Source organism: Bubalus kerabau, chromosome 4, assembly GCF_029407905.1.
Source record: "Bubalus kerabau isolate K-KA32 ecotype Philippines breed swamp buffalo chromosome 4, PCC_UOA_SB_1v2, whole genome shotgun sequence".
In the NCBI taxonomy this organism is placed as follows: domain Eukaryota; kingdom Metazoa; phylum Chordata; class Mammalia; order Artiodactyla; family Bovidae; genus Bubalus; species Bubalus kerabau.
The window spans coordinates 89,257,712-89,278,321 of NC_073627.1; the positions used below are offsets into that span (position 1 = coordinate 89,257,712).

Below are 20,610 nucleotides of genomic sequence, written 5' to 3' on the forward strand. Positions count from 1 at the left end.
GTATTTTTACTGAACTGATCTCTGCTAGATTCTGAGTCAACCTATTCAAGAACATGGTATGTCTCTGCATCTGTCCAGGGTTTTGAGGGGGCTTCAGCTGCAGGTTAAACGTTTTTTTTCCAAATAGATTTTGCACATTTCTTATTATTTTCAAAATGTTTCTCTTTTTTGTTGTTTTTTAACATAAGTTCTTTTTGTCCAATATATCTTTTAAGTAGCTAGTTGATATATGTAAATAAACTTGCTGTTCATTTCAGAATCCTAATTTCGTACTCAGCCAGCTTAGTAAACTGTCTTATCATCTATAGTAGCTTTTCAAATGCCTCGAGGATTTTAAGAATACAACAGCAACACTGAGGAATTATAATTTTCCTCCTCCCTTTCCATTTTTTATATTTCTCAGTTCTGTCACCTTTCTAGCTGTGATGGCTTCCATCTACGGGAATGTTGAATAGCAGTGACAGGACATCTTCTCATCTAGCTCCTGATTTTAATGGGATGTCTTCAGCTGTTTCTCATTAACATGATTTCAGGTTTTGGGAATCATGGTACATTTCATGAAATTAAGGAATTATCCATCCATTACTATCTTAATGAGAGTTTTTTTTTTTTAAACAAGTATTTATGTTACACTTTATAAAATACCACTGTATGGAGATGCTATGATTTTTATGTTATGATCTATTAATATAATCAGTATATTAACAATTTTCCAATATTGAACATCTTGCATTATTGGAATTAACTCTTCATAATAATGTAGTATTCTAATGAGTTTCTAGGGTTTTATATATATATATATATATATATATATATATATATAGAGAGAGAGAGAGAGAGAGAGAGAGAGAATGAGAGATTAAATATAGTCAGTATGTCATTTTTTTCTATCCTTGTCTTCTTATGGTATTGATATAATCCTCTCTTAAAAAAATTTTGTGACATTTGTTTCCTATGTTCTACAAGGTTTTGTATAACAATAGAGATGTTTTTTCTTCAAGAATTTGGCAGAATTCCCTCGTGAAAACATCTCAGCCTTGTTATTTGCAAGGGACTGGGAACAGTTGATAATTTTTGCAAGTATTTTTTCTATTCATGGTAATTTGCATAGATTTTAAAAATCTTTTCTAGGCTTAGATTTAGTGAATTATATTTTCCTATGAAGTTATTCATTTCATCCAGATTATTAAATATATTCCCCTGGCAGAGTGTTACATTAATGGCCCCACTGAATCTGCCTTCTGGTATCCATGAATTTGGTTAGGTGGTTGATTTGGAGTTGATTTTGAGACACAGTTTTGTTAACTTCTTCACACCGGGGCTTGCCTCTTGGAATACTGCCTCTAGCATGTGAGGAAACTTGGTGAGTCTTCTTAAGGAGCAAAGACATCATGAAAAGTGTGTGTGTGTGTGTGTGTGTGTGTGTGTGTGCACGCACTCAGTCATGTCTGAGTCTGTGGCTCCATGACTGTAGCCCACTAGACTCTTCTGTGCTCAGAATTTTCCAGGCAAAAATACTGCAGTGGGTGGACATACCCTCCTCCAAGGAACATTCCCGATTCAGGGATTGAACCCATGTTTCTTTTGCCTCCTGCATTGGCAGACATATTCTTTACCACTGAGCCATCTGGGAATCCCATAGAAGGAGAGGTCATCTCAGCTTTCCCAGATGCGCCGAGCTCCCTGCTGATTCTCAAAATGCTGATGCATGGGTGAGCCCAGTCATAACTAGAAAACAAAAATCCGCTAGCAAACCCACAGAATGTAATAAACAGTCATTATTTTAAACCACTAAATTTTGGAGTGGTATGTTATGTAGCCATAGATAACTGGAACACCTCCATAATTTTAAAAACCTGATGTACTCTGATTGCCCACTGTGTAAGGGTTTCCCTGGTGGCTCAGACAGTAATAGACCTGCCTGAAATGCCAGAGACCAGGTTCAGGAAGATCCCCTGGGTCAGGAAGATCCCCTGGAGAAGGGAAAGGCAACCGACTCTAGTATTCTTGCCTGGAGAATTGCATGGACAGAGGAGCCTGGAGGGCTAGAGTCCATGGGATTGAAAAGAGTTGGACAGGACTAAGATACTAACACTTAAATTTAAATAAGTAATGTAGTCATCACTTATTTAAATGTAACGACTATATAATGCAATCATTACTGGCCCAACCCCTGGACACACCACTACCATCACCCCATATTAGAGAGCAGCTTGCCCCCCTCTCAGGGAGCAAGCAAGCAAGGGAACCTGTTGTTTGTTCTTGCTCCCTTCCTGCTGCAGCAGGGGCCCCAGTAAAGCCTTGCCTGAATTACTCCTCCAGCCTCTGATCAATTTATATTGATTAAGGAGGCCAAGAACCCTCGTCGGTAACAAAGATGGGCTGGACTCGGTAGGTAAGTGAGGTGTGTTTAGGACATTTTCAACTTGGGATGGGTGTGTCAGGAGGGAGCCCCATGGAAATCCAGGAAGATCTGCAGTGAACCATTGGATCCTGAGAATAATAGGGTAAACACTGTTTTTCTTTTGATTATTTTGATAACCCAAGCTATGGGGTAGTTTGGGGAATCTGGAATCCATAGTTGCTGCTTTCACATTCTTTGGGGGAGAAAAGTGGAGAATCTGAGTGATTTATTTTAGTACTTTGCTTTCTGTCTATTTTCCTATTTGAATAATTACTAAAAGTATTAAAAACTATTGGCACAAAGATTCAAGACTAAAAATATTTCAGAACACAAGTCTACAGATATTGATTCTAGCACTTTTCTAATTATTATGTCATGTTCTGGCCTCTATTTTATTCTTATAGGTGAAGTATAAATAGCAGGAAAATGTTTTACTTTGGAAATACAATAAATAGGTCAAGAATGGAATAAACTCTCATGGGACAGTTGATATTTTCTAGAGTATTCACACTTCATGTTCACAGTCTCCTGCAGCCAACAGTTTAATCTACCATTCTTCCTTAGAGTTACAGCATTGAGTTCCTTATCTCTGCAGCTGAGTCTGGAAATGTAAAGTGAGATCTGGCCTGGAGGAATGGATTTGGGAATCATCATGTGATAATCAAAAACACAGGATTACATGAGATAATCCAGAAACATGTGCTCTAGTAAGAGAATATAAATAAACCAAGGATGAGTATCTGGATAAAATCAGTTAGAAGGGTAGTTGGAAGAAGAAAAGTCTAAAACAGAAAATGAAAAGGAATAGCAAGAGTGAAAAGAAAACCATAAGAAAAATGTGTCCTTGGGATTTCCCTGGCATTCCAGTGGTTAAGACCCTGCGCTTCCGATGTAGGGGGTGTGGATTCAATCCCTGGTTGGGGAACTGAGATTACACGTGCTTCTTGGTATGGCAAAAGAAAAAGAGAGAGAGAAAAAATAAAAGAAAGAAAAAGAAAAATGTGCTCTTGAAACAAAGGAAGGCAAGAATCTCAAGAGATTGTTAACATCAAAATCTCCAGAGAGGAAAGTAAAGATTTGACCAGAATGGTGTCATTGGATATAGGGTCTATTATGTGCCAAGTAGGATATTCTCCCCTTCATCTGGCCACAAATCTGCTTCCCTATACCCAGGGACAGGCACATGACTTGGACTGTGCCCATCACAGTAGCTCATCACAAGTTTAATGGTAAACATATGACCTACTGGGCCAATCTGAACTTTTGCCTGGGGTCTCACTATCTGGCACTGAATCTGCCTGCATTGCAGGAGACCTGGGTTCCATCCCTGGGTCAGGAAAATCCCCTGGAGAAGGGAATGGCAACCCACTCCAGCATTCTTGCCTGGAGAGTTCCAGGGACAGAGGAGCCTTGGTGGGCTTTCATCCATGGGGTCACAAAGAGTTGGAAATAACTATGCCACTAACACTTTAGACTTTACTATCTGGTACCAGTGAGGAAAGCACTCTTTTTTCTCCTAGATAATAAAAATATTAGAATGAAGTAAAAATACAGAGATATGTAGAGATGAGAGATGGGCAACATGAAAGACTGAAAGACTCATCTGTGTTTCATTCAATGGATCCAGTCATCCCTGATGCCAGTCCTGTCTCCTTCTCCTGAAACTTAATTCTCGTAATTCTATGAGCTTCCTCAATGTCCTTCCAATAATTTCAGGTGCTTCCCTCTGTTTTTTTTAGTAACAAAAGAATTAAGATTAATAGGTAGAAGTCAGATTGTAATTGGTTTAAAAATGAATGATATAAAACAGCTCAGAAAAACCATAATAAGAAATGGACAGGAACGATATAAATAAAACTACAAAATTTTACTGAAGAACATAAAAGAAGACTTGAATAAATGGAAAGTCCTACCATGTTCCTGGGTAACAAAGACTATTATAAAGGTGTCAGTTCTTCTCAAATTAATTTATAGGTTTAATGTAACTCTAATCAAAATCCAAATAGGATATCTTTTGGAGCTTGAAATGGTGATTTTAAAGTTGATTAGCTAGAAAAAATAGAGATGAGCCAAGAAATTTTGAAAAAAGACAACTGACAAAGCGAACAATGAACACCTACTGGGTGCCCTACATGATTTAAAGAATTCAATAGGGGTGCCTCTGTAATTGTCTCTCCTGTTCAAAGTCATCTTTCTCTCTGGGCACAGTTGATTGGTTTGTAGATATTCTCTCTCTTCCTTAAAGCAAATTTAATGAATTTTTGTTACTTGTAACTAAAAAAAAAAAAAAAAAAAAGGCTTATTACAAGGACTTTCCCCATGATATATTAAAATGTATTAAAACAGTACTTAGGGACTTCTCTGGCAATTCAGTGGTTAAGACTCTGTGCTTCCATTGCAGAGGGGCATGGGTTTGATCCCTGGTTGGGGAACTAAGTTCCACATGCCACATGGCACAGTCAAAAAACCCTCAAAAAGCAAAATCAAACAATGCCAAAACAGTAAATAAAACAGTGTACTACTAGCATAAATGTCTATAAGCATATTTTTTGAACAGAAGAAATCAGTTCAGTTTAATCGCTCATTCGTGCCTGACTCTGCAGCCCCATGGACTGCAGCACAGCAGGCTTCCCTGTCTATCACCAACTCCCAAAGCTTGCACAAACTCATGTCCATCCAGTTGGTGATGCCATCCAACCATCTCATTCTCTGTCGTCCCCTTCTCCTCCTGCCGTCAATCTTTCCCAGTGTCAGGGTCTTTTCAAATGAGTCAGTTCTTCGAATCAGGAGGCCAAAGTAATGGAATTTCAGCTTCAGCATCAGTTCACTTCAGTTCAGTCACTCAGTCGTGTTCAACTCTTTGTGACCCCATGGACTGCAGCACACCAGGCCTCCATGTCCATCACCAACTCCTGAAGTTTACTCAGACTCATGTCCATTGAGTCGTTGATGCCATCCAAGCATCTTATCCTCTGTCTTTCCCTTCTCCTGCCTTCGATCTTTCTCAGCATCAGGGTCTTTTCCAATGAGTCAGCTCTTTGCATCAGATGGCCAAAGTATTGGAGTTTCAGCTTCAACAACAGTCCTTCCAATGAACACTCAGGACGGATCACCTTTAGGATGGACTGGTTGGATCTCCTTGCAGTCCAAGGGACTCTCAAGAGTCCTCTCCAACACCACAGTTCAAAAGCATCAATTCTTTGGTGCTCAGCTTTCTTCACAGTCCAGCTCTCACATCCGTACATGACTACTGGAAAAACCATAGCCTTGATTAGACAGACCTTTGTTGACAAAGTAATGTCTCTGCTTTTTAATATGCTGTCTAGGTTGGTTACAACTTTCCTTCCAGGAGTAAGCATCTTTTAATTTCATGGCTGCAATCACCATCTGCAGTGATTTTGGAGCCCCCAGAAATCAAGTCTGCCACTATTTCCACTGTACCCCATCTATTTGCCATGAAGTGATGGGGCTGGATGCCATGATCTTTGTTCTCTGAATGTTGAGCTTTAAGCCAACTTTTTCACCCTCTCTTTTACTTTCATCAAGAGGCTCATTAGTTTTTCTTCAATTTCTGCCATAAGGGTGGTGTCATCTGCATATCTGAGGTTATCGAGATTTCTCCTGGCAATCTTGATTCCAGCTTGTGTTTCTTCCAGCCCAGCATTTCTCATGATGTACTCTGCATATAAGTTAAATAAGCAGGGTGACAATATATAGCCTTGACTTACTCCTTTTCCTATTTGCAACCAGTCTATTGTTCCATGTCCGGTTCTGTTGGTTCCTGACCTGCATACAGATTTCTGAGGAGGCAGGTCAGATAGTCTGGTATTCCCATCTCTTTCAGAATTTCCAACAGTTTATTGTGATCCACACAGTCAAAAGTCTTTGGCATAGTCAATAAAGCAGAAGTAGATGTTTTTCTGGAACTCTCTTGCTTCTTCAATGATCCAGCAGATGTTGGCAATTTGATCTCTGGCTCCTCTGCCTTTTCTAAATCCAGCTTGAACATCCGAAAGTTCACAGTTCACATGTTGTTGAAGCCTGGCTTGGAGAATTTTGAGCATTATTTTACTAGCGTGTGCTGTTGCTGCTGCTGCTAAGTCGCTTCAGTCACGTCCGACTCTGTGCGACCCCATAGACGGCAACCCACCAGGCTCCCCCGTCCCTGGGATTCTCCAGGCAAGACACTGGAGTGGGTTGCCATTTCCTTCTCCAATGCATGAAAGTGTGAGATGAGTGCAATTGTGCGGTAGTTTGAGCATTCTTTGGCATTGCCTTTCTTTGGGATTGGAATGAAAACTGACCTTTTCCAGTCCTGTGGCCACTGCTGAGTTTTCCAAATTTGCTGGCATACTGAGTGCAGCACTTTCAAAGCATCATCTTTTAGGGTTTGAAATAGCTCAACTGGAATGCCATCACCTCCACTAGCTTTGTTTGTAGTCATGCTTCCTAAGGCTCACTTGACTTCACATTCTAGTATGTCTGGCTCTAGGTGAGTGATCACACCATCGTGATTATTTGGGTCATGAAGATCTTTTTTGTACAGTTCTTCTGTGTATTCTTGCCACCTCTTCTTAATATCTTCTGCTTCTGTTAGGTCCCTACCATTTCTGTCCTTTATTGAGCCCATCTTTGCATGAAATGTTCCCTTGGTATCTCTCATTTTCTTGAAGAGATCTCTAGTCCTTCCCATTCTGTTGTTTTCCTCTATTTCTTTGCACCGATCACTGAAGAAGGCTTTCTTATCTCTCCTTGCTATTCTTTGGAACTCTGCATTCAAATGGGTATATCTTTCCTTTTCTCCTTTGCTTTTGGCTTCTCTTCTTTTCACAGCGATTTGTAAGGCCTCCTCAGACAGCCATTTTGCTTTTTTGCATTTCTTTTACTGGGGATAGTCTTGATCCCTGCCTCCTGTACAATGTCACAAACCTTGGTCCATAGATCATCAGGCACTCTGTTTATCAGATCCAGTCCTTTAAATCTATTTCTCACTTCTACCGTATAATCATAAGGAATTTGATTTAGGTCATACCTGAATGGTCTAGTGGTTTCCCCTACTTTCTCCAATTTAAGTCTGAATTTGGCAATAAGGAGTTCATGATCTGAGCCACAGTCAGCTTCCAGTCTTGATTTTGCTGACTGTATAGAGCTTCTCTATCTTTGGCTGTAAAGAATATAATCAGTCTGATTTTGGTGTTGACCATCTGGTGATGTCCATGTGTAGAGTCTTCTCTTGTGTTGTTGGAAGAGGGTGTTTGCTATGACCAGCGAGTTCTCTTGCAAAAACTCTATTAGCCTTTGCCCTGCTTCATTCTGTACTCCAAGGCCAACTTTCTTTATAGTCCAACTCTCACATCCATACATGACTACTGGAAAAACCATTGCTTTGAGTAGATGGACATTTGTTGGCAATGTAATGTCTCTGCTTTTTAATATGCTATCTAGCTTGGTCATATTTTTTCTTCCAAGGGACAAGCGTCTCAATTTCATGGGTGCAGTCACCATCTACAGTGATTTTGGAGCCCAAAAAAGTAAAGTCTGTCACTGTTTCCATTATATCCCCATCTATTTGCCACGGGACCAGATGCCATGATCTTAGTTTTCTGAATGTTGAGTTTTAAGCCAACTTTTTCACTCTCCTTTTTCCCTTTCATCAGGTAGTCCTTTAGTTCTTCACTTTCTGCCATAAGGGTGGTGTCATCTGCACATCTGAGGTTATTGATAGTTTTCCCTGAAATCTTGATTCCAGCTTATGCTTCACCCAGCTTGGCATTTCACATGATGTACTTTGCATAATTTAGATAAGCAGGGTGACAATATACAGCCTTGACAAACTCCTTTTTCTATTTGGAACCAGTCTGTTGTTCCTTGTCCAGTTCTAACTGTTGCTTCCTGACCTGCATACAGATGGATTTCTCAGGAGGCAGGTCAGGTGGTCTGGTATTCCTATCTCTTGAAGAATTTTCCACAGTTTTCCATGAACCACACAGTTAAAGGCTTTGGCATAGTCAATAAAGCAGAAGTAGATAATTTTTCTGGAACTCTTTGCTTTTTCTATGATCCATATTTTTTGAACAGAATAAATAGCCATCAATAAATACTATTACTTATAAAAATGATGTAAATAATAAAGTTATCACTTTATAAGGGGCAAAAGAGAAACTATTCTATAAATTAGCTAGCTATGGAAGTTAAATTGTCAGTTTACAAAATAAAATAAATTCCAGATGTTAAACATAAAAAGTGTTAAATATAAAGTAAACAAATAGAGAAATATTAAAACATGTACCTGAAATATAATCTATGTGTGCCAAAGTCTGGTTTGAATGCTAAAAGAATGTTTAGGGAACTATTTAAAATATTTGCTTGTCCTTGAGCTGAACGAGGAATTGTCTAAGCATAAAATCAATGGGCTAAATCACCAAGGAATCAAAAACAAAGGTTTGACTACGTGAAAAATTTAAAAGAAACCATCAAAAACTGAGAAGTAAATTACAAAGTAAAAATATCTGACAAGAAATGATTAGCAGTTTTAAATCAGGAAAACATTGAAACTTCAATGGAAAAAGGTACAACAACAAATGTGTAGACAAATCTCAGACACAGAAACATAAATGACCAGTATATACGCGAAATGATTCGCTGTTGGAAGTCACAAAGTAAAATATCAATGACCAATAATTTTATTTTATTTAAAAACAAAAACTCTAAAATTTATAAAAGTTATGGCTGATGAGGTTGTTTCAAAAATAAGCATAGTCATACCCTTTTATTGAGAGCCTAACTTGATTATAAGGTATTTTTGGAGGAAAATAATTGGCAACATATCAATAATTTTATAAAGGGTCCATGGTCCTTTTCCCAAATTTTCTTTCTAGGAATCTAAACTAGTGTAATTGTTAGAAGCACAAATTGTAGCTCCTGCCCTCAAAGCATAAATATGTGTGAAAACGTAACACTGACAACCAGAGGAAAAGGGCACGGAGGAAGTGGGGATAGCATTAAGTCCCTGGGTCTAGTCCTGGAGTTTCCTAGAATAGCCCGGGTTCCTTGGGACTCTTCCAATGAGTCCTTCCCTCACTTCCCTCAGTTCCTGTCCCTTGCACAGGAAGACTATTAACTAACAGCGACTCTGGCCTGAAATGCCTATCATTTCTTTCTGCTAGATTAACATACCATATAATTTTTGTTATGAGGTACACAACTTAGTGGGGGCTTCCCCAGTGGCTCAGCATAAAGAATCCACCTGCAATGCAGGAGCTGTATGAGACACGGGTTCGATCCCTGAGTCGGAAAGATCCCCTGGAGGAGGGCATGGCAACCCTCTCCAATCTTCTTGCCTGGAGAATCCCACCGACAGAGAAGCCTGGTGGGCTACAGTCCATGGGGTCGCACAGAGTTGGACACGACCGAAGCGGCTTGTCAGGCACACAACTTAGTGACTGAACAAAACAACAACCAGTCGTTTGGAGTCATGCTAGTTGGTTCTGCTGCTGCTGCTGCTAAGTCGCTTCAGACGTGTCTGACTCTCTGCGACCCAACAGACGGCAGCCCACCAGGCTCCCCCGTCCCTGGGATTCTCCAGGCAAGAACACTGGAGTGGGTTGCCATTTCCTTCTCCAATGCATGAAAGTGAAAAGTGAAAGTGAAGTCGCTCAGTCATGTCCGACTCCCAGCGACCCCATGGACTGCAGCCTACCAGGCTCCTCCGTCCATGGGATTTTCCAGGCAAGGGTACTGGAGTGGGGTGCCATTGCCTTCTCCAGTTGGTTCTAGTCCAGGCTTAATTAATTTGGAATCAAAATGGATCCAATACTGGTACCTTCCAGGGTGTCTGCTGCTGCTGCTGCTAAGTAGCGTCAGTCGTGTCTTACTCTGTGCGACCCCATAGACAGCAACCCACCAGGCTCCCCCATCCCTGAGATTCTCCAGGCAAGGACACTGGAGTGGGTTGCCATTTCCTTCTCCAATGAATGAAAGAGAAAAGTGAAAGTGAAGTCGCTCAGTCATGTCCGACTCTTAGTGACCCCATGGACTGCAGCCTACCAGGCTCCTCCGTTCATGGGACTTTCCAGGCAAGAGTACTGGAGTGGGGTGCCACTGCCTTCTCCGTCCACGGTGTCTACCTAAACACAATATTAGATTGCTAAAATCCTTCGTGGATAAGAATCATTGGTGAGATTTTTAACAAAGACAAAGCAGTGTTTACTAGACCAAGTAGAAGAGAAACAAAAATGAGAAGACATTGACTGTACTTAGTCGTAATTAATGAGATAAAATTAGTTCATGTGGTGCTGAGTGTGATTTAATATCACTGAACAAAACCGTGAAATTCAACATCCCGAGGGGATTCTCTTGAATCTTTTCCTTTCTCGATGGATCAAAGTCTTTGACACAGTGGACCATTCCTTTCTCGTCTTTTTCCTCAGCCTTTACAATTCCATACACTCCTGGTACTTCTCATTTTTCACCTTCTTCCCTGGCTTTAAATAACAGTTAGATTAGTTCAAATAGAGAATAGAATGCTGTAACAAAAGACAAAAAATGCTTAAACAGATAATTCTCATGTAATACTTTATGTATATGGTCCATGAATAATAGGGTAGCCCAATGATTTAGAGAACTCATGATCCATTTAAGTTACATCTGTTTGGTATGGCCTTCATGCATAGGGCCGAAGTTACTTCATTACCATATCTGTATTCAAGTCCACAGAAGATGGGAACTATGCTTCTTTCCTATAAAGGCCATGACCTAGAAATTGTGAACACTGTTTCTGCTAAATCCCACAGGTCAGAACCCAGGCATGTGGCCACGATTAGCTACAATAGGAGGCTGGGAAATAAAATCTCTATTGAGGAGCCCGGTACCTAGCTAAACCTCTGTTTTATAGAAAAATAGCACTCTATAAACCCTTTCTATCGGAGAAGGCAATGGCACCCCACTCCAGTACCCTTGCCTGGAAAATCCCATGGGTGGAGGAGCCTGGTAGGCTGCAGTTCATGGGGTTGCTAAGAGTCGGACACGACTGAGCGACTTCACTTTCACTTTTCACTTTCATGCATTGGAGAAGGAAATGGCAACCCACTCCAGTGTTCTTGCCTGGAGAATCCCTGGGACTGCGGAGCCTGGTGGGCTGCCGTCTATGGGGTCGCACAGAGTCGGACACGACTGAAGCGACTTAGCAGCAGCAGCAGCAAACCCTTTCTATATACACTCATGTTTACTAAATATATTTTTTTAGCCCAGATTTCTCTTCTGAAATTCAGAACTATTTATTCAACCATTTACTGAGCATTATTTATTCAATAAAAATTTAACTGAGCAGCTGTGTTACCAGTCACAGGAAAATAGAGTGTTCTTCAATTTAGAAGTTAGCCAGAGCTCTACCATGTTCAAAATCGACCTTGTCGTATTACCCAAATCCTTGTCTTTGCTATCTCAGTCATCTTCGCCATCATCCAACCAGCTGTCCGAGTCAGTAATGAGGGTACCTCTTACTTACATTCTTGGTCTAACTCATCCAGTCATCAGGCATAATCAAATTTACCACCTAAATATATGTTCATTCAAGCCACTTTTTTTCCATACCTCTTAACTCTGTATTTAAAGTTCAGTCCCTCTGTTCTACCTCTATCTTTATCTCATATCTTTTATTTCTTTTTTTTCCTCTCTTTTAAACTGAGGTATAACATAGATGTAGTAACATATGTAAAGCATATTAATATACATGTAAACCTTAATGAATTTTACATATGCACACACCCACCATCCAGATCAAGATGCCCTTCAAAGTTCTCTGTGACCTTTCCCTGTCAAACATTATTTCTTTTAGTTAGGTAATTGTACTAACCTTTTCAGTGATTGAGTGTATTGCAATAAACTCACTGATCATCTTTCAGTTTTTTTTCTCTTTTTGTCTGTCTGTCTCTTTCTGTCTGTCTGTCTCTCTCTCTCTATATATATATATATATTTTTTTTTTTCTTTGCCTCTGGGACTTCACTTCACCCCTATTCTCCCTTCTCCCTTTTCTCCTGGCTAATCCTGCTGTGTTTCAGATCCAAGTTTAGACATCCCTTTTTGTCAAGAAGCCCTGTTATTGATAGTTTGCTGGTATGAGGATTTGCTTAAATAGTTTTGTTATGATTATCTTAGCTTGGGAAAAGGGAGAAAGAAAATTCATGTTGAACATGATTTGATTTGGAATATACTGTTTTGGGTAAGTGAATTAGAGATAATATTTTACCGGTCAGCAAGACCTGGTCACAAAAATATTTTCATTCCTAACATTAAATATTTCTACTGTAAGTTAGCTATCACAGCAAATCAGTAATATTTAAGCCCTAGTTCCTCTAAGTGCATCTCAGGATTAAATAACCAATTGAAAAGTAAGTTCATATTTATTTTTAGTTATCTAGTTTTAAAATAAATTACATATAGTCAAGTGCATACATCTTAGAGCAGTACACAGTTTATGAGTTTTGACAATTGTGTATACCTGGGGAACTAACATCTCAATTTTGATGTAGAATTTTTCCATTATTCCAGATAGTTCCTTTGTGACTTTTTAATCAATCCCTCCATGAGGCAGTTGCTGTTCTGATTTCTGTCACAATCCATTAGTTTCACAGGTTCTTGAATGTCAAAGAAATAGAATCATGTAGTAAACACTCTTAAATGTTTGGCTACTTTTGCTCAAACTATGTTTTTGAGATTAATCCATGTTGCTGCATATATGAGTAGTTTATCTGATTTTCTTACCAGTTTTCCAATATAGTGTATATACAACTTGTTTATCCATTTTTAATCAACTCTCTTGTTGTTTGAGTTATAGAACCATTATAAACATTCCCTGATAAGTCTTTTTGTAAATATATGTTTCAAATTTAATTGAAAACCTAGAAGTTGTATAGCTGGATCATAGAAGAGGTATATTTTTATCTTTGTTGGAAACTGCTAAACAGTTTTCCAAAGTGTTAGTACCATTTTACACTCTAACTAGAAATGTATTCAGGTTCTAGTTACTCCACATCCACACCAAAATCTGATGTTGTTGTTTTTTTTTAACGTCTGCCACTTTAGAAGTATGAAATGGTATCTCATTGCACTTTTAAATTGCATCGTTCTGAAGACTAAGGATGTTAAGCACCTTTTCTATGTTTCTGTTCTGGAATCCTTAGGATGTGGTCTTCAGTCTCATTCTTATAAAATGGTTGCAGAAGTTCACTCTGAGTTGTAGGCAGAAGAAAGTAAGCACCTTTTCTGTTTCTGTTCTGGAATCCTTAGGATGTGGTCTTCATTCTCATTCTTATAAAATGGTTGCAGGAGTTCACTCTGAGTTGTAAGCAGAATAAAGAACAAAGGATCCAGGTCCTGAAGTCCTGAACTGGTTGAGTCTTTCCCAGAAGACTACTTACTTACATCTCATTAGTCAGAATCATGTCACCTGGTCACTCCAATCTGCAAGGAAGGCTGGGAAATGTAGTTTTAAAAGTTGGTGTTCTGGGTGTCTATTGCTATGCAAACCAACTCAAAACTTACTGGCTTAAAAAGAAAACACATGCTTTTCTCACAAATATGCCATTTGAGCAAAACTCAACAGAAATGTCCTGTCTCTCTTCTACTTGGCATCAACACTTACAACAGTTGTTGCTGGCTTCCGGCCAAGCAGACTCACACAGTTGGAACTGTGGTTAGCATACCTACACATGACCTTTTCATGTGGGTGCTTGGCTTCCCACAGCATAATGGCTGAGCCTCAAGGGTAAGGGTTCCAAGAGAGACTGAGATGGAAACCATATTGCCTTTTATGACTTAGGCTTGGAAGTCACACAGCCTCACTTGTGCTATACTCTATTAATTGTGGCAAATACAAAAGACTGCCCAGGTTAAACGGGAGGGGAAATAGATTTTACCTCTAAATGTAGGGGTGGCAGGTTCTGGAAGAGAATGTAGGATCAAAATAGTGGTTGGTGTGGCCATTTGGGGAAAATACAATCTGTTACAATCCAACCAAACTGGGGTTCTCTTAACAGGAAACATGTGCTAGATCGATATTGGGTAAGCAAAGTGAGTTTCTATCATGTTCTTTACACATCACGTTATAGGTTTTGTTTTTTTTTTTCTGCCACTAGCCTATATTCTCCATGAAGGAGTAGCCAGGTTTTTCTATCTTGCCAATTATTGGTTCTTTGTGGCCTAAGGGGGAAAAATGTATTCAGGAAATATTTGTTAATGAATAAGTGTTAAACCAAATAAAAATATAGAGAGATTATCTGTTTTAGAAAATAAACTGTGATGCAAACATTAGGAAAGGATAAAAGGTTTGACATTTTAAAAGTTAATAATGTACAAAAACTGAAATAAACATATATGTTAAAGATTAAAACAAATTTTCTCCTTCCAATTTTTAAAATAGATCACAAAGCAAAATGTTACCTTCTCAATTAGAAATCTGTGCATGTGGAAAAGAAGTATTTCTTAAAAAAGGATAAAGCATGCTTCAGGGAGGTAATAAGAACTTCTAGTCAGTCACCACGATTTTTGTTTATGTTTTCTCCAGTTGATTTAGAATACCCAACCATTGACCACTATTTGCTTCCACTGGGGATGGGTTAGAAACTGCAACCTCCCTAACCCTTCCTCAATCACTATTGAGGTCAAGAACTTGTTCCTTTAATAAACTTCCCCTTCTTCATCCTTAAATACACTGTTAGTTCAAGTGGCTTAAAATATTTTCTGACTTATTTTCTTTGATACGTTTACATCTTTTTATCATTTTTATATTCCCTTTCCAGGAGATTGTCAAAGTTCTTTTTAAATTTGTTCTGGTCCATTTAATAACTAGGTTACCATTAACTGTGTTTTTGCATGGCACATTCCTGAGGACACTGTTTGACAAACATTCTCCTACTGCAATCTTTTTAACATGCAAATCTAATCATATTAGTCCTCTGCTCAGATCATTTCAGCGGCATCCTACCAGCACAGAAAAATTTAAATTTCTTAGCACAACACACAAGGCTCCTCAGGAGCAGGCTCCTCACCTCCCACTGCTGTTCTTCCCTCTGGCTGCTGAGAACACCATGCTGTCTCCTGTCTGCGCCTCTTCACCCCACAGCTGCCTAGTGTCTCTCCAGGCTGAGGGAAGAATATCTGTTCAGTGTTGCCTTCCATTCCCTGCACCTCCCCTCCCCACTAAACCCCCTGCAACCTGCCAATCCATGGGGAAAACTCTCACCCTTCAGTTGAGCTTCCCAGGTGGTGCAGTGGCAAAGAATGCCACTGCCAATGCAGGAGATGCGGGTTCAATCCCTGGGTCGGGGAAGATCCCATGGAGGAGGGAATGGCAACCCAGTCCAGTATTCTTGCCTGGACAATTCCATGAACAGAGGAGCCTGGCAGGCTGCAGTCCATGGGGTCTCAAAGAGTCAGACATGACTGGGCAACTGAACACATACACATGCATACTGCAATGGTCAGGTCTGCTCTCCAGCTGCAAGCAATTGATGCAAATTAACTTCAGCACATTCTGGAGTGTTTATTGGGAGATTAAGTGAGCTGAAGATGAATTTTTCCAGTAGACCCATCATGTAACAGCCAAGATTTCAGGTCTGCTTTTGTTTTGCCCATTTCTATGCATGGTGTTTCCACATTTATTAGGGTTATCACTGCATTATTGCGAGGGACACAGCACATTAGTAGCATGGAGTCTGGAGTCGCATTGCCAAGGTTTGAATTTTAGAGTGACCGCTTATCCTGGTTTTCCCAGGATCAAAGAGTTTCATGAGGATGCAGGCTTGTCAATGGACATTCTGGGCAAACCAGATGCTAGTGGGTGACAACTAGCTGTGTGAACAAAGTATTTAACCTCTTAGGACCTCAGATTGCTCAGGCCTAGAATGAGAGTACTAATACTATCCTAACATTATGGAAGTATTAGGTCAAAAAGCTAACATTTGTAAAGTGCTTATAAGAGGTTTAGGCATATATAAGTATTTTTTACATTAAAAAATTAAGAAAGACATAGTTTTCCTCTGGGCAAAAGCTCAGTGTTCACCCATGGATTGTATTTTCTGCCCTTATTTTGGGGACTCACAACAGTGAGTTTCTTATTTCTCTGTGTATTTACATACACACATAGAAACATTCTGACTCATCAAGTTTTTATGGTCTGATTTTCACATACAACAATTCATTCTCAAAAACATTTTCTTAATAATGTTGAATGGCAAAATGGTGCTATGTAATGTGAATAAGAAGGACCACTGATTGTGAAGAACCTCCTCCAAACCCCTGACCCTCTTTCCTTTCACTCTCTTGCTATTCTGAACAAAGCTTGATTATAATAATTACTGTATTGTATTAGAATTGTTCAAGTCTATTACCACAGGAGAGAGGACATCCAAGGGGTAGGGTAAGCACGGAGGGAGAGCCAGCACAGCAGCTGAGAGCAGGGAAGGAAAGGACAGCATGGGCCAGGAGCTGTTAACACCAGAAATGAGAGACCCAGGATCGGCAGACCCCGCCCATCAGTTTACCCACCGCCATTGTGTCTCAAAGAGTCGGACACAACTGAAGCGACTTAGCACAACAGCAGAGCATTCAAAATTACATATGGGGCCCACATCTCATTTTTATTGGATAGTATAGTTTCAGACAGGGGTCAGAAAACTATTTTGGTAAAGGGCCAGACAGAAAGGATTCAAGGCTTTGTGGTCCATGTAGTCCCTGTTACAACCACTCCGTTCTGCCCTTGTAGCATGAAAGCAGACATAGATAAAACATACGAAAAGCTTCGGCGTGTTTCAAATAAAACTTTACTTATGGACCCTGAGATTTGAATCTCAGTGTTCACATGTCATGAAATATTCTTTAACACTTCTGTTTGACTATTTAAAAATATAATTTTTTTTTTAGGCTTAAAAGGCTTGAAGCCTGATTGGTCCTGCTGGACATAGCTTGCCCACCATAGGTTAACCACATCTGTTCTAAATCAATAGTGGGATGCTAGGGATAAGACTCAGAGAAGGCAATGGCACCCCACTCCAGTACTCTTGCCTGGAAAATCCCATGGGCGGAGGATCCTGGTGGGCTGCAGTCCATGGGGTCGCTAAGAGTAGGACACGACTGAGTGACTTCACCTTCACTTTTCACTTTCATGCATTGGAGAAGGAAATGGCAACGCACTCCAGTGTTCTTGCCTGGAGAATCCCAGAGACGGGGGAGCCTGGTGGGCTGCCGTCTCTGGGGTCGCACAGAGTCGGACACGACTGAAGTGACTTAGCAGCAGCAGGGATAAGATTATCTTCACTGACACAGGAAAGGTCTGAAGCAGTAGGCCAGTTAAATAAATGAGCCAAATGCAGAAAGCAGTACTCTAGGTAACCAGAGGAGGACAACCTAGGCTAATGCGGCAGCCTACATTCAAAGTCAACTGAGTTCCCATTCAAATAAGTGAGCCTTGGGTGACCAGATCTTCTGACTTTTTTCCCCCAGGAGAAGCACGGGATTAAAATTTTATGTAAAAATTTCCAATTACTATTTGTTTTTCCCCTCCCCACTTCTGATATAATTCCCCATCACAATTTTATTTTTTGAGAAAATATATTCTTTCCTAAAAAATGGATTTTAAGTGACTAGTAGATGATAATTATCATGATTCAAACAAGATCTAATTTTTATTTTAGTTTTACTGTGATTGTTTCACAGAATGAATACTTAGAAAACTGTGCGTTCACTGAAAGAAAAAAAAACAACATGAAAATTGACTTGGAGGTTAAAAAAAATACTGCTTTCCCCTTGGTTTAACAATTATCTGGGGGCCATCTTTATTTCTAGTTTAAACGAATTTTATACTATTAGTAATCAAAAGTTATTCTGAAATTTTTTTCTATTACTACAATAGAATAAGATGTCTCAAGTTTGTTATTTTTGGAAAGTCTGCCAACTGGAGGCAACTTCTTGACGTCAAAGAACTTCCGTTTTGAGAAATGTTCAGTTCAGTTTAGTCACTCAGTCATGTCCAACTCTTTGCAACTCCATGGACTGCAGCATGCCAGGCCTCCTTGTCCATCACCAACTCTTGGAGTTTACTCAAACTCATTTCCATTGAGTCTGTGATGCCATCCGACCATCTCATCCTCTATCGTTCCCTTCTTCTCCTGCCTTCAATCTTTCCCACCATCAGGGTCTTTTCCAATGAGTCAGTTCTTTGCTCAGGTGGCCAAAGTATTGGTGTTTCAGCTTCAGTATCAGTCCCTCCAATGAATATTCAGGACTGATCTCCTTTAGAATGGACTGGTTGGATTTGCTTGCAGTCCAAGGGACTCTCAAGAGTCTTCTCCAACACCACAGTTTAAAAGCATCAATTCTTTGGCACTCAGCTTTCTTTATGGTCCAACTCTCACATCCATATATGACTACTGGAAAAACCATAGCTTTGACTATACAGAACTTTGTTGGCAAAGTAATGTCTCTGTTTTTTGATATGCTGTCTAGGTTTCTCAAAGCTTTTCTTCCAAGGAGTAAAAGTCTTTTAATTTCATGGCTGCAGTCACCATCTGCAGTGATTTTGGAGCCCCCCGAAATAAAATCTGTCAGTTTCCGTTGTATCCCCATCTATTTGCCATGAAGTGATAGGGCCAGATGCCATGATCTTAGTTTTCTGAATGTTGAGCTTTAAGCCAACTTTTGCACTCTCCTCTTTCACTTTCATCAAGAAGCTCTTTAGTTCTTCTTCGTTTTCTGCCATAAGGGTGGTGTCATCTGCATATCTGAGGTTATTGATATTTCTCCTGGCAATCTTGATTCCAGCTTGTGCTTCATCTAGTCCAGTGTTTCTTTCTCATGATGTACTCTGCATATAAGTTAAATAAGCAGGGTGACAATATACAGCCTTGACGTACTCCTTTTCCTATTTGGAACCAGTCTGTTGTTCCATGTCCAGTTCTAACTATTGTTTCTCAACCTGCATACAGATTTCTCAAGAGGCAGGTCAGGTGGTCTGGTATTCCCATCTCTTGAAGAACTTTCCACAGTTTGTTGTGATCCACACAGTCAAAGGCTTTGGCGTAGTCAATAAAGCAGAAGTAGATGTTTTTCTGGAACTCTTTTGCTTTTTTGATGATCCAACGGATGATCAATGGATCTGTAGTTGGCTCAGAATTACTTATGCCCCCAGTTTTGCCAAGTGGGCTTGCTTATACCCAAGAATTAAACCACTCTATCTTTGACATTGGGGAGCAGTTTAGCCAACTAACATTTAGGTCAATACTTTTAAAAGAAAAAAAAATCTGCTAAGATTTATTTAATTCTGCTTTATAGAATTTTCCACATATATTTACATGAGTTCAATGAAGTCTTGACTCCAAACATGTAAACTGAAATAATGAAGCCTTTGCAGTTACCTTCAGACCTGCTTTTTCAAGGTGTCAACCCATGAAACACTAAGTAGCTTTTGAATATGACCAATTTTATCAAGTACTAGAGTAGCAGGGAAAAGAGTGCAGTTAAAAACTGCTGCTATAATAAAACCAGGGCCAAGATTGTTTTAATTTATCCCAATAGTAAAAATGAAGTTTGGTGCACCTCAGCCTTGATGGCATTTGTTCATAGAGACAGAATCCTGTATAGGGCTTCTGGAGAAGCCTTGCTTCTTCATTCCCAAGTTTTTTTCAAATTCTAACTGTGCCCATGGTATGTTATTCATACTGTTTCTTATTTTTTTAATAAGTTGATTTAGTCCAGGAAATATATCATCTTGAGGAATTAAAAAATTAAATACTTGTAAAATTTTCAACCTTGCCTTTTAGCAGATTTTCTTATTTATTTGCTTGTTTCCAAGTATTTCTTTCCTGTACCTTCTCTTTTTTCTCCTCTCTCTCTCCTTTAACCAACATTACTCCACCAACTTGCTTACCTGATTATATTCTGTTTTAAAATGATTTATTTATTTGTTTTTGGTTACACTGGGTCTTCGTTGCTGCATGGGCTTTCTCCAGTTGCAGTGTGCGGGCTTTTCACCGCTATGGCTTCTCTTGTTGCAGAGCATGGACTCTGGAGCACTTGGCCGTCAGTAGTTGTGGTACTCAGATTTAGTTCCCTGGGGCATGTGGGATCTTCTGGGGCCAGGGATTAAACATGTATCCCTGCATTGCCAGGTGTATTCTTAACCACTGGATGACCAGGGAAGCCCTGTCCGATT

The 20,610-nt window shown here is 39.7% G+C and overlaps 1 protein-coding gene and 1 long non-coding RNA gene across 2 annotated transcripts in view; one reads left to right on the plus strand and one right to left on the minus strand.

Annotated features, from left to right (window-relative positions):
* The first annotated feature begins 2,304 nt into the window (after window positions 1–2,304).
* The window catches only part of MLLT3 (MLLT3 super elongation complex subunit), a 324,734-nt gene continuing 306,428 nt past the window's right edge, over window positions 2,305–20,610 (plus strand). The window contains exon 1 of the mRNA XM_055577941.1: window positions 2,305–2,395. The gene's annotated coding sequence lies outside the window, so the exon portion shown is untranslated. The remainder of the gene's footprint in view (window positions 2,396–20,610) is intronic.
* LOC129649946 (uncharacterized) lies at window positions 10,586–20,447 on the minus strand. Its single transcript, XR_008713445.1, has 3 exons — window positions 20,326–20,447; window positions 13,555–13,865; window positions 10,586–10,887 (listed from the first exon to the last, which is right to left on the minus strand). It is a non-coding gene; the product is annotated as an uncharacterized LOC129649946 (long non-coding RNA).